At 38.7% G+C, this 12,757-nt stretch overlaps 1 protein-coding gene across 10 annotated transcripts in view; it reads right to left on the bottom strand.

Annotated features, from left to right (window-relative positions):
• The window catches only part of PEX5L (peroxisomal biogenesis factor 5 like), a 109,357-nt gene that overhangs the window by 44,633 nt on the left and 51,967 nt on the right, over positions 1-12,757 (bottom strand). Inside the window, exon 2 of one of the 10 annotated variants that reach the window (XM_074590322.1) lies at positions 4,565-4,684. The exons of the other annotated variants lie outside the window; for them this stretch is intronic. The gene's annotated coding sequence lies outside the window, so the exon portion shown is untranslated. The remainder of the gene's footprint in view (positions 1-4,564; positions 4,685-12,757) is intronic. 10 annotated transcript variants of the gene reach the window in all.

Here is a 12,757-nt window from a genome sequence, read left to right as displayed (position 1 = left end):
ATAAAAAAAACCACCAAGTACTTTTCAGTCCAGAGTATCTTGAAGTACTGATCTGCTCTTTCAATAGCTTTAATAGGTTGGGGAGGGGTTTTATAAAGCAAACTTTCTGAAAGACGCATTAGTGGTAATGTGAAGTTATAGGAGCTGTAGTCCCTCTTTGTTAGGAGAAAGACCAGCCAGAGCTACTGTACGTGTTGGACTTGGGCAGCTTGGCTGCTCTCCATGTCCCCAGGCAGCTGATGCATTAGAGTACCAATTAAGCAGCCTATTCAAAATGGATTTATGCACCACAAATCTTTGTGGTTTGTGCAATTTAAAAATAAAAATGAAGGAACAGACCTGACTTTATTGTTTAAAATTATGCAGTGCTAACGCTTTTGCCTCTCAAAATGAGCACACACAGCTATGCAATGGTACTGTGAGAGTTCTAGTGTCCACAAAATGACTGTGAGCTCTTGATTTCACATGGGATCTGTGTTCAGTACTTTGTATTTTTCCCTTCTCAGGCTGTTCTGAGCATGTTTTCTCCATATGTCTGTCTTTTCATCATCTATGCTTTTCTACTGTTTTCTAGTGGCGTTATATCTTACATCTTATATATATCATTAAAAATAATGAGAAACCATATGGTGAGGCAGTTCTATGAACCAATACAAGATGGATATTTAAACAAAAAAAAATTTTTTACATCAAAGCTCTTAATAGTTTTTTCTTATAAGCATAATGGTGAGGTATACATCTAAAGTAAATGGGAACGTAATTCCTTTTAGGCAATGCTCAGTTGAGTGTGGTGTGGAGACATCTGGACAAGCTCTGTCCCCTGAACTGGAAGCAGTAACGTCAAGGTAGACAAGCTTTCAGGCCCTGAGCTGATATCGTACTTGCGTCCTTTGGAACCTCTTATCAAGCTTTCTGTTAGTGATGGTCCACCCTCTCTTGACTTATGACCTTTAGTATCTCATTCTTATGAGATTATGATGAAATAAAGATAGTATTGGCTGCGGAGATGGAATCTGGTGTAGGAAGACTTGCCTAAGAAGTAATTTACAGTAGGGCAGCTAAATCCGTATTGCTGAGTTCAAAGCGTACTACTCATCTTTCATTCCTTTTTTTTTTTTTCATTCTTATGTTGATGGAATAACAGATTTCAATATTAACATGGGAAGACTTTTCCTTTCTTGGCAAAGAAAGAGATAATAGCTGATAAATGGGAATCATCACAAATGTTCACATTTACCTTCATTGGATTGTATCTTATGTTCATTTAAATATTAATACTGTGGTTAAATCACATTCCACTTTGAGAAGAACTTGCATTGCAATGGCATTGTTAGGTTTTCTGTTTATTGACCATCAGTAACTGTTGTGTTACATGAGCTTCCTTTAGAAGTTCTCTCATTCTGATGCCTATAGATTCATTCTGAAAGCCAGGTGGGACTGCTTCCGAAGCATCTCTGGTGAAAGCTCTGCAAGACTCGTTTTGCTCTCAAGAACTTATGCAAAATTATTGTACTTAATGCATGCGAACACGTTATAACTGGAAATTAATAAACAATTCTGTCAAATCTAACTCATTCTCTATAAACTAGGATGATTCTTGCAGGCTAATAGGAGGAAAAGTCAAAAAGTTTTACTTGGAATATACCTAGGCAGTGTATCTTTTTGAGCAAGGTAACACTTTCTAATGTTGGAAAAATAATGTTGACTTAACTGTAAACAGTAAATCATAAATCCAGCCTGAATGTAGAGCAAGGTTGGTAAGTACCAGAAGAGCGAGGTTTGGGACAGAACTAACTGCTTAAAGGTTGTTTAAGGTCCTTTTATGAGCGAGTTATATAATGTGACAGCAGGGTTGGGGAGACATTTGCAGCCCTTTGCATTCTGTGTAAGCGTCATCTTTTAATCAGGCCATTGTGAATATGTAGAAACTATCTTTTTAGCACTTATTTGATTGACTTCTTGATAATTTGGAACTGCGTTATCAAAGGAGCGAGTCTTTTGACTGCACAATGTTATTTGACTTCAAAAATTTCAGGGAATAGCTGTAGAACTTCTTTCATCTCTGCTTAGTCTGTGTCAAGGAACACTGTGAAATCATTGGGTTTAGCAACTGGCAGTTTCAAATTTGCTTGGTAGTCTTCAGGGAGAATTAATACTAAAATATTTTCTCCCTCTCAACTGGGGTTCATTTTATGTTGACTTTGGTACCATGAGCCCCAATCATAACATACACATAATAACAAAGAATTAGTTTATTACTATGATAATACGTGTACTGAATATGGATAAGGCATTCCTCTAGTACTAGTTCAAGTGAAATTCAAGGAGCTCAGGTCGCTTTCAAAATAAACAGATTGGTGACAAACGCTCTGTCCATTGTTTAAATGTGTGTTTACTGCACACGTGATGTGTAACCTATGTACGTGGCTCACTCGCTTCCTCCCAGCACGTGATGTCTTGTTCTCTAAAGTGTTAGGGGTTCCTCACCTCTGAAAGCTGCTGCACAATTTCTAATGATTTTGTTTCATTAAGTGTTCAGAGAACTCAGACAAACAGTCTATGGCAAACATAGCAAGATTAAAGGCCATACAGTAAGTCCAAATTGATACACATAATATTACTGATGAAACAAGTTCTGCTGATATGAATTCCAGTTCTGTGCGCTTCTCCACATGTTATCTTTAGTGGAGTTTCTCAGGATGCGGTTCACGTTGACCGAAGGGCTACAGTGGTGGCAGACACTAATGATAAAGTTAGGAGCAGATAGCTCCTGGAACAGAGAAGTTCTGCCGTGATGTACATGTGTGTGTAATGTAGAGCTTGCTTGCATGTCACAGGAGTGAAGAGGATATAATTCCAATGACACTTAACCACATAGATGAACAATTGGGCATTATATTTCATCTGCTTTTTCCAAATGATGATTTAAATCCCACTTCCTAATAAACAGTACTGCCTGAGTTATGTATCTGTGCTGGAACTGTGGTACTTTGTCAAAAACTCACATCAGTGAGAAAGCAGTGAAATCTGTGCCTTAAAACATTTGCTGCACGTACATTCTGATTGATAATTAGCAATGTTACAGCACATAAGAAACTGGGCAGGAGATAATTTTGAATAATCTTCCATGTGCTTGTCTTCAGGTATGCATGTGGGAACATGCTCTAGAAAATTTTTCTTCTATTTCTCTGGGTTCACAAACCCAGATGTTTCCACAGACACAGGTTGGTCAGGGGACCATAATCATGGAATCATAGAATTGTTAGGGTTGGAAGGGACCTTAAAGATCATCTAGTTCCAAGCCCCATAAATACTGAATGGAAGAATTTTTGATAAATCGATAAGATTTCCTATCAGCATAAATAAGTGTCCCCTCTTCCACCGACCCTTCTTAATGTGCCTTAAGAATTAGTTAAAGCTTAGTTCATTTCCTGAGTAATTTGAGGGTGAGAAGTTTGATCATCAGTAAGAATTCTTGAGAATTTTTACTTAAAACAGACAGTAAAGATTTCAGCATTTGATTTTAAAACTGTATCTAAGAATTATTTAGTTATTAAATGTTTTCTCTTTAAAAATCTAGACTTTGTTATTTTGGGGACTAGAAGGTGAAATTGCATTTCAATTCTTGTACGCCCTGCCCCAGACACAGATGATGTTAATCCAGACTGATGAGTAAACCGTTCAATACAGCTGAAATCAGTTTGGATTATAAATAATCTGTGGACATGTAGAACTTTTGTATTAGTGCTAATGCTGTTCAAGATGTAATGCCCAAGCTGGACTAAACACAGAATTGATGGTAAATCGAGTGAACAGGACACTTAGAAAAATATGTACATAGCTTGTGCTTTTTTAAAAAAAGAATTGTTTAAGGAAAACAGTGAAAATAAACTGAGAGGTGGTATTTTTTAATGTGGAAAAATTAGAGGCTTATCAAAGAGCAGGAATACAGAACAGTCTTCATGGGGAATTTAGAAAATAGAATGTTGTTCTGAGCTAACCAATGATTACAAGACAACTGCTTGTTGTCTTGTATTTTGTCTTGTGTTATATTATTATAATAAGCCTGTCTTATGTAAAATGTTTTATAGGTGTAGTGGTAGGGTAACCCTCAGTGAAATTAATAGTGGTTCTTATTTAACCTCAGACAATGGCTTGAGCTACAAAGCCTGAGACAAGCATTAACTTTTTGCACGCTTGTCACAAATGTTTATAGATGTTGAGTATCGATTTTGACGGTTTTCCTTGGATCTGCTTTTGCATTATCTCTGCCTTTAACTATTTTGCTGTTAGAGGTCCCTGTACTCTCTCATGTGGTGTCCTGAGAGTCAAAACATTAATTTATTGATATTAATACAGCAAAGGCAGTGTTCACCAGAGCAAAGTGTGGAGCCAAGTCATGGCAGAGCTTCAATGTTCCTGTTTATTTTAAAAACCACCACCACAGATCCAGATGTTCCTAGAAACTGCTGTGCCTTAACTGTTATGTCTTGATATCAATAATGCGTCTAAATAAAAGAAATGCACTTAGATGTGGCAACATAGAGGTATTTTGGCCCAGTACCTAGTAGCAGTCTGTCTTCGGTCTCAGACTCCAGCTTTTGCAGAGAAAGAAGTGGACGATCTCTGGGGAGAGATCAGTCTGTGCGTTCTTATTACTTCTTCACTCAGGACCAATGAGACTCTGAAAAGTGTATGACAATACTTTTAAGCAGCCATAAAAGACAATTAGAAGTATAACTGTGCCTGGAATATGATGCAAGTTCCTTTAAAAAAGAAAGTGATGCATGTTCTGATGTTAAAATGGTATAATCTGTGCTCTCCCTGCCTGAAGCATAGAAGAAATGTGTATTTTTTTCCAGCTTTTTTGCACGCTTAAGTACTTTGTTCTTCTTGTTGCAGTTATCGTTATAAAACCATTCACTTCACAGTTGTATGGCTGTGTGGCCAAAAAAGGAATGAGATCCCATTAGCCAAATCTTGTTTGTGAATACTTTCTCTAGATGGGGCAGAGACTCATCGGACACTTAGAATGACAAAAAGAGAGGCAAAGAAACAAACATAATTTAAAAGAACAAAAAATTTCATATAGAGCTGAAAGAAGGTTCTGCACACATAGTAATCTGATCATATCCTAGAGTTATAGTTCTATGAGAGTCATTTAAGTCTATGAGATCATTTAAGTCCTGAAACTGTGGTCTTCTGCACAGAAAAGAACTGGCACAGCTGCAGAAGATATAACACAATTTTTTTAATCAAAACCGCTTGTTGGACATAGCGGTTGGCTGTTGTTTTCTCTGGCCTTTACACTACCAGATTAAAAGAGTTTGTTGCTTATTGCCACTGTAGGGATGGTTTTACTCTTGTTTTGAAAGCCCTTAAGGGAAGTGGAATTCCTTAGGAAAGGTGGAATTATGTTGAATGAGGGCAACTGTTCAGATGCCCTGTAAATTCAGAGTCAGATAAAATTCTGCATAGTGTTTGGAATAGTAAGGTATGTATTCACATAAATTAATTGCTGTATGTCTCTCACTAGGTGCCTGATTTCAGAACCTTTTTAAACTTGTATTAATTCTAAAATGACAGTTATTTTGATTGTTCTGGTTTTGTTTATGAAGGAAGACAGCTTGGATGCAGAAGGCAGTTTGTGATGTGTTCTCATCAGTATTAACTCTTATTGAAGATTAGGATGAAAATCTCAGTATTTGAGTTCTATAAATCTGGGGTAAGCACTATGTGATCAAAATCCGTGCCTTTGGTTTAATTCTTTCATATAGGTTCTTTTGTGATTTGTATATAATAATTACAGGTAAAAAATTAATTCCGTTTAGGATTTTTGTCTTTCTTTGGCTCTTTTGTTAAACACTTTGCTCAAATGCTATGCAAAAAGAATGGAAGTTTTTGTTATCATGAAATGCTAAAATATATTTAATTCTGACATGACAATATGTGTGGTTCTGCTGCCTGGAAGGGTAGAAAGATGGTGGGGCAGAGAATGAATGGAACAAAAAAAAAGTAAAAAAAAAAAAAAAAAAAAAAGTGTAGATGGAAGGTTATGATCTGGATTTGCTTGAAGCAGATTGTTGTTAGCTTCTTATCAGGCCTGTGATTAGATCTGCATATATTAAATAGTGAAAACATATCATACTAGATGACAAGTTTGAAAACAACAGATCTGGATAGTTTATATTGAAAAATAATTTTAGGACTTTATTTTCTTGACCTATTTGAGTTCTCTCCAGCCACTGTTCTGACTGCTGCCAGGAAAGATTTTAGGACGGATTTCTGTAATACAAATATTTGATTCTTACCATAATATAAACATTTCATACCCTTGAATGTATTATGTCAGTTTTCTGCTATAACCTTAAGAACTAAGTCACTTCTACAGTGAACGGAGACTAAAGTAGAACTGTTATAGCACTTTGGTGATAAAGGGGCTTTGTGCTGTATCCTTGACCCAAAATTCATTCTGTGTCTCTTGTGCTGTGTGATCTTGGTAACAAAGGTTTCTGAATCTTAGTGTGCTTACTTGCTAGAATAAAACTCTTAAAACTCTTTTTAACACAGTGGAGTTGAATATGTTTACCCCCTTATTTTTATTCCCTAAAAATAGCAGGCTGTCATTTATCAGACAATAGCAATAGTGGATGAGGCAATCGGATAACAGTGTGACTACAAAATAACTTCATGTCCCTGACCTGGAGATGGCCTCTGAGCACAGTTTCAGCTTTGGAATGATCTAATCTGAAGTACTGAAGTATGGTAATGCTGCAAAAGCAGCATTAACAGCATCGTATAAGCCCATTTAGAGAGGATTATGCTGCTGTCCCTTCATTTAGCCCCTCGTTTATCACACAGTTTGGAAACCTTCAGGAAGCAAGTTCTTAAAATTGAGGTATTATGAGTGTGCTTTTAAAAGATATTTCTAATTCTTTGATGTGTACTATTAGTGAAGAAAATAGACTTTTCTATTGTAACACTGCAAAAATGTTGTAATTACAAAAATGAAAAAATGTACACTAGCAGATAATTTCTTCCAGACCTAATCAGAAGTTCAGCTGTGTTGGACAACCAAAAGCTCGTTCTTCTGTCTTTACTGTTTAAGATAATTTTTTAGCGTAAGGGGCCACATCAGTTACATTTGTATAAATCTGCCGTTTTGTGTATATTTGCGAGTATTGTGTATTTTTTTTGGCTTTAGTGGATTTAATTTCATTTTACGCCAATGCCAGTGATTAGCATTTGGCCTGTTTGAGAAGGAGCCAAAAGCAGCATCTCTATTTCTAATAGCCAGCACATCACCGATAGCAGATATGCTCTGTATTGTTCTGTGTAAACAGGCATTCACTCTCTCCTAGATCGGTACTGTAATGCAATCAAAAGGACTATTTTTCATAAACTTCCTTTTTACATCTTTCACTTATTTTTGCACACTTATAAAGTAACAAGCATCTATTAAAGAAAAAAAAAGAAAAAGATGTACTTATTCACTCAGTTTACACGTGCTTTTAAAAAGTATCCTTTAACGTTATAGAATAATAAGGTTTATAAAGTACACCACGTTTTGCAGTCCATGTGTGCTTAGGTATTCAGGTTCCTCATTAGAGAAGTAAGGTGTCTATTTTTTCTCTGTAACTCAACAGTATTTCAAAATTCAGTTATTTACTCAGTGTGGGGATGTCTGTAAGTCTGCAGTATAACTGAAAAGGTGGTGAGGCCACACCTTCTGTAGCAACTATTTAAACCAGCGTAGTTTGGCTGGCAGGGTAGTGATTTTTGCTTAAAAACTCTGTGAGTCCCTACAGCATGATATCTGTAAAAAGAAGCTCGTAATGGTGAATGCCTCTAGAGAGACATTCTTGATTCTCAAAACATCTTAATTAAGATTTTATATGCAAAATATTGTTAAATCATCAATTATGCTCGCTGTGAAGCTTCTTTAGCGCTTACTTTCTTGGGATGTAAATGATACTGTTTGTATTTCAAAACTGGCTTCTGGTACACAGAAAATCCCTTGGATGTATTGTGGCACTAATTAGTGGATTCTGCCTCTTCAGCGGGGATGTCAAATCCAGTGCCAGCCTGTCCTGCGTAGTTAAAGCTAAACTGAATCTTCCCTGTAGTTCAGAGCATAGTAACCTAACGCTGTGGAGGTTAAGTGGCCTGACAATAGCCTGACAGCTGTTGTCAGAAATACTTCTCCTCAGAAGTTATATTAAAAAAATCTGCATTAATCTTGTAGTCCAGTGCTGTATGCTGCTTGTGTCCCCTTCCACAGGAACACGTTCATGTAGCACGGACTCTTCCTGAACATCAAAATAAATCTTGATCACGTGGAAGAGCAGGGGTGAGTTAACCACTCCCTGAAGTGCTTGCAGACAGCCTCAATAAATGTGCTGATTAGCAGAGACTTAACAAACTGGTATCTGAGGGAAAAGGGTGCAGCAGCTTGCTTGTGTTTGCCATTTGTACTGAGCAATAGATGGGGATGTGGCAGACAAACATGGGGGGGAGAATATAGGTATTTCTGGGGCCGCAGCATGGGTGAGGCAGGTGTTAGGCCTGGGTGTAGAGAATAAGCCATGATATTTTGTATAAAGAGGGGCTTGGCTTGCTTTGCTTTTTAGTCTGAGACCCCTCTGGAAGCCTGTGCGTGTCCTTTGCCGTTGCTGGCTCTGCGTGAGGATGTAGCAGATAAACCAGCAAGAAATTAGTTTTGAACAATCCTTTTCTAGGAACTAAAAGAAGCTGGAATGAAAGCGCCATCCCTGGAAACATTCAAGGACAGGTTGGATGGGGCTTTGAGTAACCTGATCTACTTGAAGATGTCCCTGCTCATGGCAGGGAGCTGGACTAGATGGCCTTTAAAGGTCCCTTCCAACCCAAACGATTCTGTGATCTGTATATCTATCTGCTTTTTACTCACTGAGGAGAGCAACTGAGCCACCACAGGAAAAGAAATACTAGTTTGTCAATGGCGTAGTCCAGTGGTAATACATTAAATTCTCTCCTGGTGGCTTTAGGAAGAAAGCAGAGTGGCCTTGGACAGCTTTTCTAGTGACAATGCTCCGACTGTCTGAAATTGGTCTGTCAGGCAGCCCTCTGAATTTTGTACTCCCTGAAACACACTGCTGCTCCATTTCACTCTAAAAAAGGAGGTCTTGATCCAGACTTGATTCTTTCCCATTAAGCTTCAAACACTTTATGTTAATGAAACCCCAGTGAAAAGATGTGAAAGATGACATTGTCAACTCAGATCAATAAAAATTAGTTGAATAAATATGTAGGCATATGCTTAAACTGGCAAGGATTGGAAGTTTTTTTCAGCTCAGATAGCATGAGCATAATTGAGGGGAAAAAAGAAGCTGTCGCAGATGGTGATAGCCGTGAGAGGCCCAGTGACAACCCCAAGTTTGCTACAGGGGAGCTCCTAAGGTAGGATAACGTACCAAGAGCAACTGCCAAACCTCCGGCTCTAAGAAACACACTTATTAGCAAATCAAACTTGCATATTTGTCAAGAGAGTGAATGGAATCATTGCTTCCTATGGAGAGATGTTCACGAGTAGAAAAGTGAACTGAGAAACCTGTGTCTTGGTCCCAAGGGATCAGTGCCAGAGAGCATCTGGCAGAGATGAGGGAATGAAAATTTCCAGGAGTGCGGCAGCCTGCAGTATTGGCACGGTGTAGCGACTGCATGGTCAGAGTAAGGAGGAATTACCTTTCATTATGCAAAATGCCTGGTAGAATTGGAAAATACCGGTGTTTTCCTGTAAGGGAGGGTGTTACCTGGGTCAATACGAGCTGCCTTGTTTGAAACCCTGCCGAGCTGGGGCTGATCTACAAAGGCAGAGCTAAGAGTGTACACAGCATGGCCGGGATTTTCTTCTTCCCCCTCCCGTTCACACCTTAACATAAAGTGCCCTTGGAGCCATTAGCAGCCAATAAAAAATTCAAGGAGCCGATTCATGGTCAGTGAAGTGGAAAGGATAGTGGAAAGGATAGCTTGGAGCTATTTTCACATGCTCCTTTCCGAATGGAACTGTCTTCTCATCAACTGCACTGGAGTGTTTCACACATTTTGTCTAATATCATTAAGAAAAGAAGTTTCTTTGGTCAGTAACAGTGCCAATGATTGAAGACAGTTTGGCTAAGGTAGACCAAGAACTTGCTCTTATTTCCTAGTACATGAAAGATGTTCTCCTTTCAAATGTTACGGTGTTATCCTGAAAGTGCTGAAAAGAACCCTTATTTCTTTCATGCCCCTATGCAGGCAGAGGAGTAACTCCTTGTACACCTGCTGAGGCTGTTGCTATTTTCTCCAAAGGTTTTTTTTTGGTGTTGGCATTTATGTCAAATGCTGACCTTTTATTTCTTTATTGCCTGTGACAATATAGTTTAAATTCTACTCTTCAGGAGTGAGAACTCAACAGTATTATTAACTGTGTTATTTCTGCATATGCGCTTTTTTATTTATATTTGCACTCTGTAAGCGTCCCGACAATACCAGAGGCTGTAGGTGAGTTTTTAGAAACTACTTTCAAGATCTGCTTGCAAATGTTAATAAAATTCATGTTAGCGCCTGTACTTATAGATAGCTGGAAATCAATGGTTCATAAAAATGAGACTTTGCCTTCTGTGCAAAAGTGAGCTTTTTGAGAGTAAATGTAGATGACACACGTGCAGTGAATACAAACAAGTGCTTGTATTTTGTGCTTCATGTTGAAATTTCAGTCCGAAGTTTCCTTGTTTAACTGTGTATCAAAGGGTACGTGCACAACCACTTTCCTGTGCGCAAGAGAAAGATCAAGAACAAAATACAGTTGCCTAATTTAGAAACTCCTATTACCAAGCGTGACTTGTTTATGACTGTTTCAAGTTAGCTATTTAAGTCTAATAAGAAGTATTGCAGATATCACCAGATTGCCAAATTACAGATGACTTTCAATTGTTACAAATATTGTAGGAGCTAAGAAAAGGAGGATTTTCTTTGCAAGGTTTTGCAGTAAGGTTTTTTTGAACCACTAAGTAGCTTTAAATTTCTGGCTATGCGATACCATGTGATGGTAATTCCTAGTAATTCATAGCTTTTAAGGTTATAATATTCTATGTGCTCATGTTAGTTGACCTCATATAACCAATATAAAGAACATTTCTTTGTTTTATATGTCACTTGTGTGTCACAGGGAACATTCTTAAATATCACAGAATCACAGAATGGTTTGGGTGGGAAGGGACCTTAAAGCCCACCCAGTGCCACCCCCTGCCCTGGGCAGGGACACCTCCCACCAGCCCAGGTTGCTCCAAGCCCCGTCCAACCTGGCCTTGAACCCCTCCAGGGATGGGGCAGCCACAGCTTCTCTGGGCAACCTGGGCCAGGGGCTCACCACCCTCACAGCAAAGAATTTCTTCCTAATATCTAATCTAAATCTATTCACTTTCAGTTTAATACCGTTACCCCTTATCCTGTCATTACACTCCCTGATCAAGGTTCCCTCCCCATCTCTCCTGTAGGGCCTCCTTTAGGGACTGGAAGGGGCTCTAAGGTCTCCCTGGACCCTTCTCCAGCTTGAACAACCCCAACTCTCTCAGCCTGTCTTCATAGCAGAGGTGCTCCACTCCCTCTGATCATCTTCATGGCCCTTCTCTGGACTCACTCCAACAGGTCCATGTTCTTCTTATGTTGGGGGCCCTAGAGCTGGATGCAGTACTCCAGGTGAGGTCTCACCAGAGCAGAGGGGCAGAATCACCTCCCTCAACCTGCCGGCCACACTTTTTTGATGCAGCCCAGGATATGGTTGGCTTTCTGGGCTGAGAGTGCACATTGCCAGGTCATGTTGAGCTTATATATATATATATATAAAATTAAAAATATTTTAATATATATGTTTTTATAATAAAAACATTAGTTGATGGAATTTGTAATATTCTGCTCTTGAACCTCTGTAGTGCTGCTCTTACTTAAGAGCAGCATGTTTGTTGACTACCTGACCTCTCAACTCAAAGAAAAAGCAAGCTCAGATGAAGATTGTCTTGTTCCCTCCTCCTGCCTCATGAGATGCATCCACAAAAACCATTCTGCTGTTCCCTTCATCATGTCTGTGCCTCACTTCTCCAGTGGGAGTAGACAGTGCAGAATACTCCCACAGGCAAGCGACTTCAGCCGCCTGTTCGAGTGGCATTACGTGATCTGAAGGGGAATGTTTTCTTTTGGAAAGCTGCTACCTTTCTTCTCCTGGGTCCATGCTTCAGGTCAGGCGTGACATTGTGCAGAGAGGATTTTGTTAATTTTCAGCTCTGTTCTGCACCTCCCTTCAGTGGCCTTAGGATTCTCTGCTGGCTTTCCTCTTTTTTTGTGCTGCTACTTTCCTACTCTACAGTACAGCCCAAAAGTAGCAGAGCCTGCTATCACAGTAGTGTTCTATCGCAGGCAATCACTGAGTTTCAGATAATCATTTGCTATCTCTTTCAAGTTATGATTTCTATAAAACTTACTAGGAAATACTCTATAAAATAGTAATGAAGGCTAGTTTTTGACCCTTAATTTTACTTTATGATGAATATCTCAACACTTGAAATTCATCCTCTGAGAATTACATGTTCAGTGAGTCGGAAATGCTGTTACAGAACTAAAAATTAGGTATTTCTGTTTCACTTCTTGATTAACAGGAGGTTTGTCCTGATGTGTATTGCCCACTATTCTGTTTGTTATACTGAATGTTGTACCTAGAAACAATAGGTGGAGTTTGTAAAGC

Source organism: Larus michahellis, chromosome 6 (genome assembly GCF_964199755.1).
Source record: "Larus michahellis chromosome 6, bLarMic1.1, whole genome shotgun sequence".
Taxonomy (NCBI): domain Eukaryota; kingdom Metazoa; phylum Chordata; class Aves; order Charadriiformes; family Laridae; genus Larus; species Larus michahellis.
Note: the sequence above shows the minus strand (reverse complement) of the source record. Positions and strands in the feature narration are given on the sequence as shown.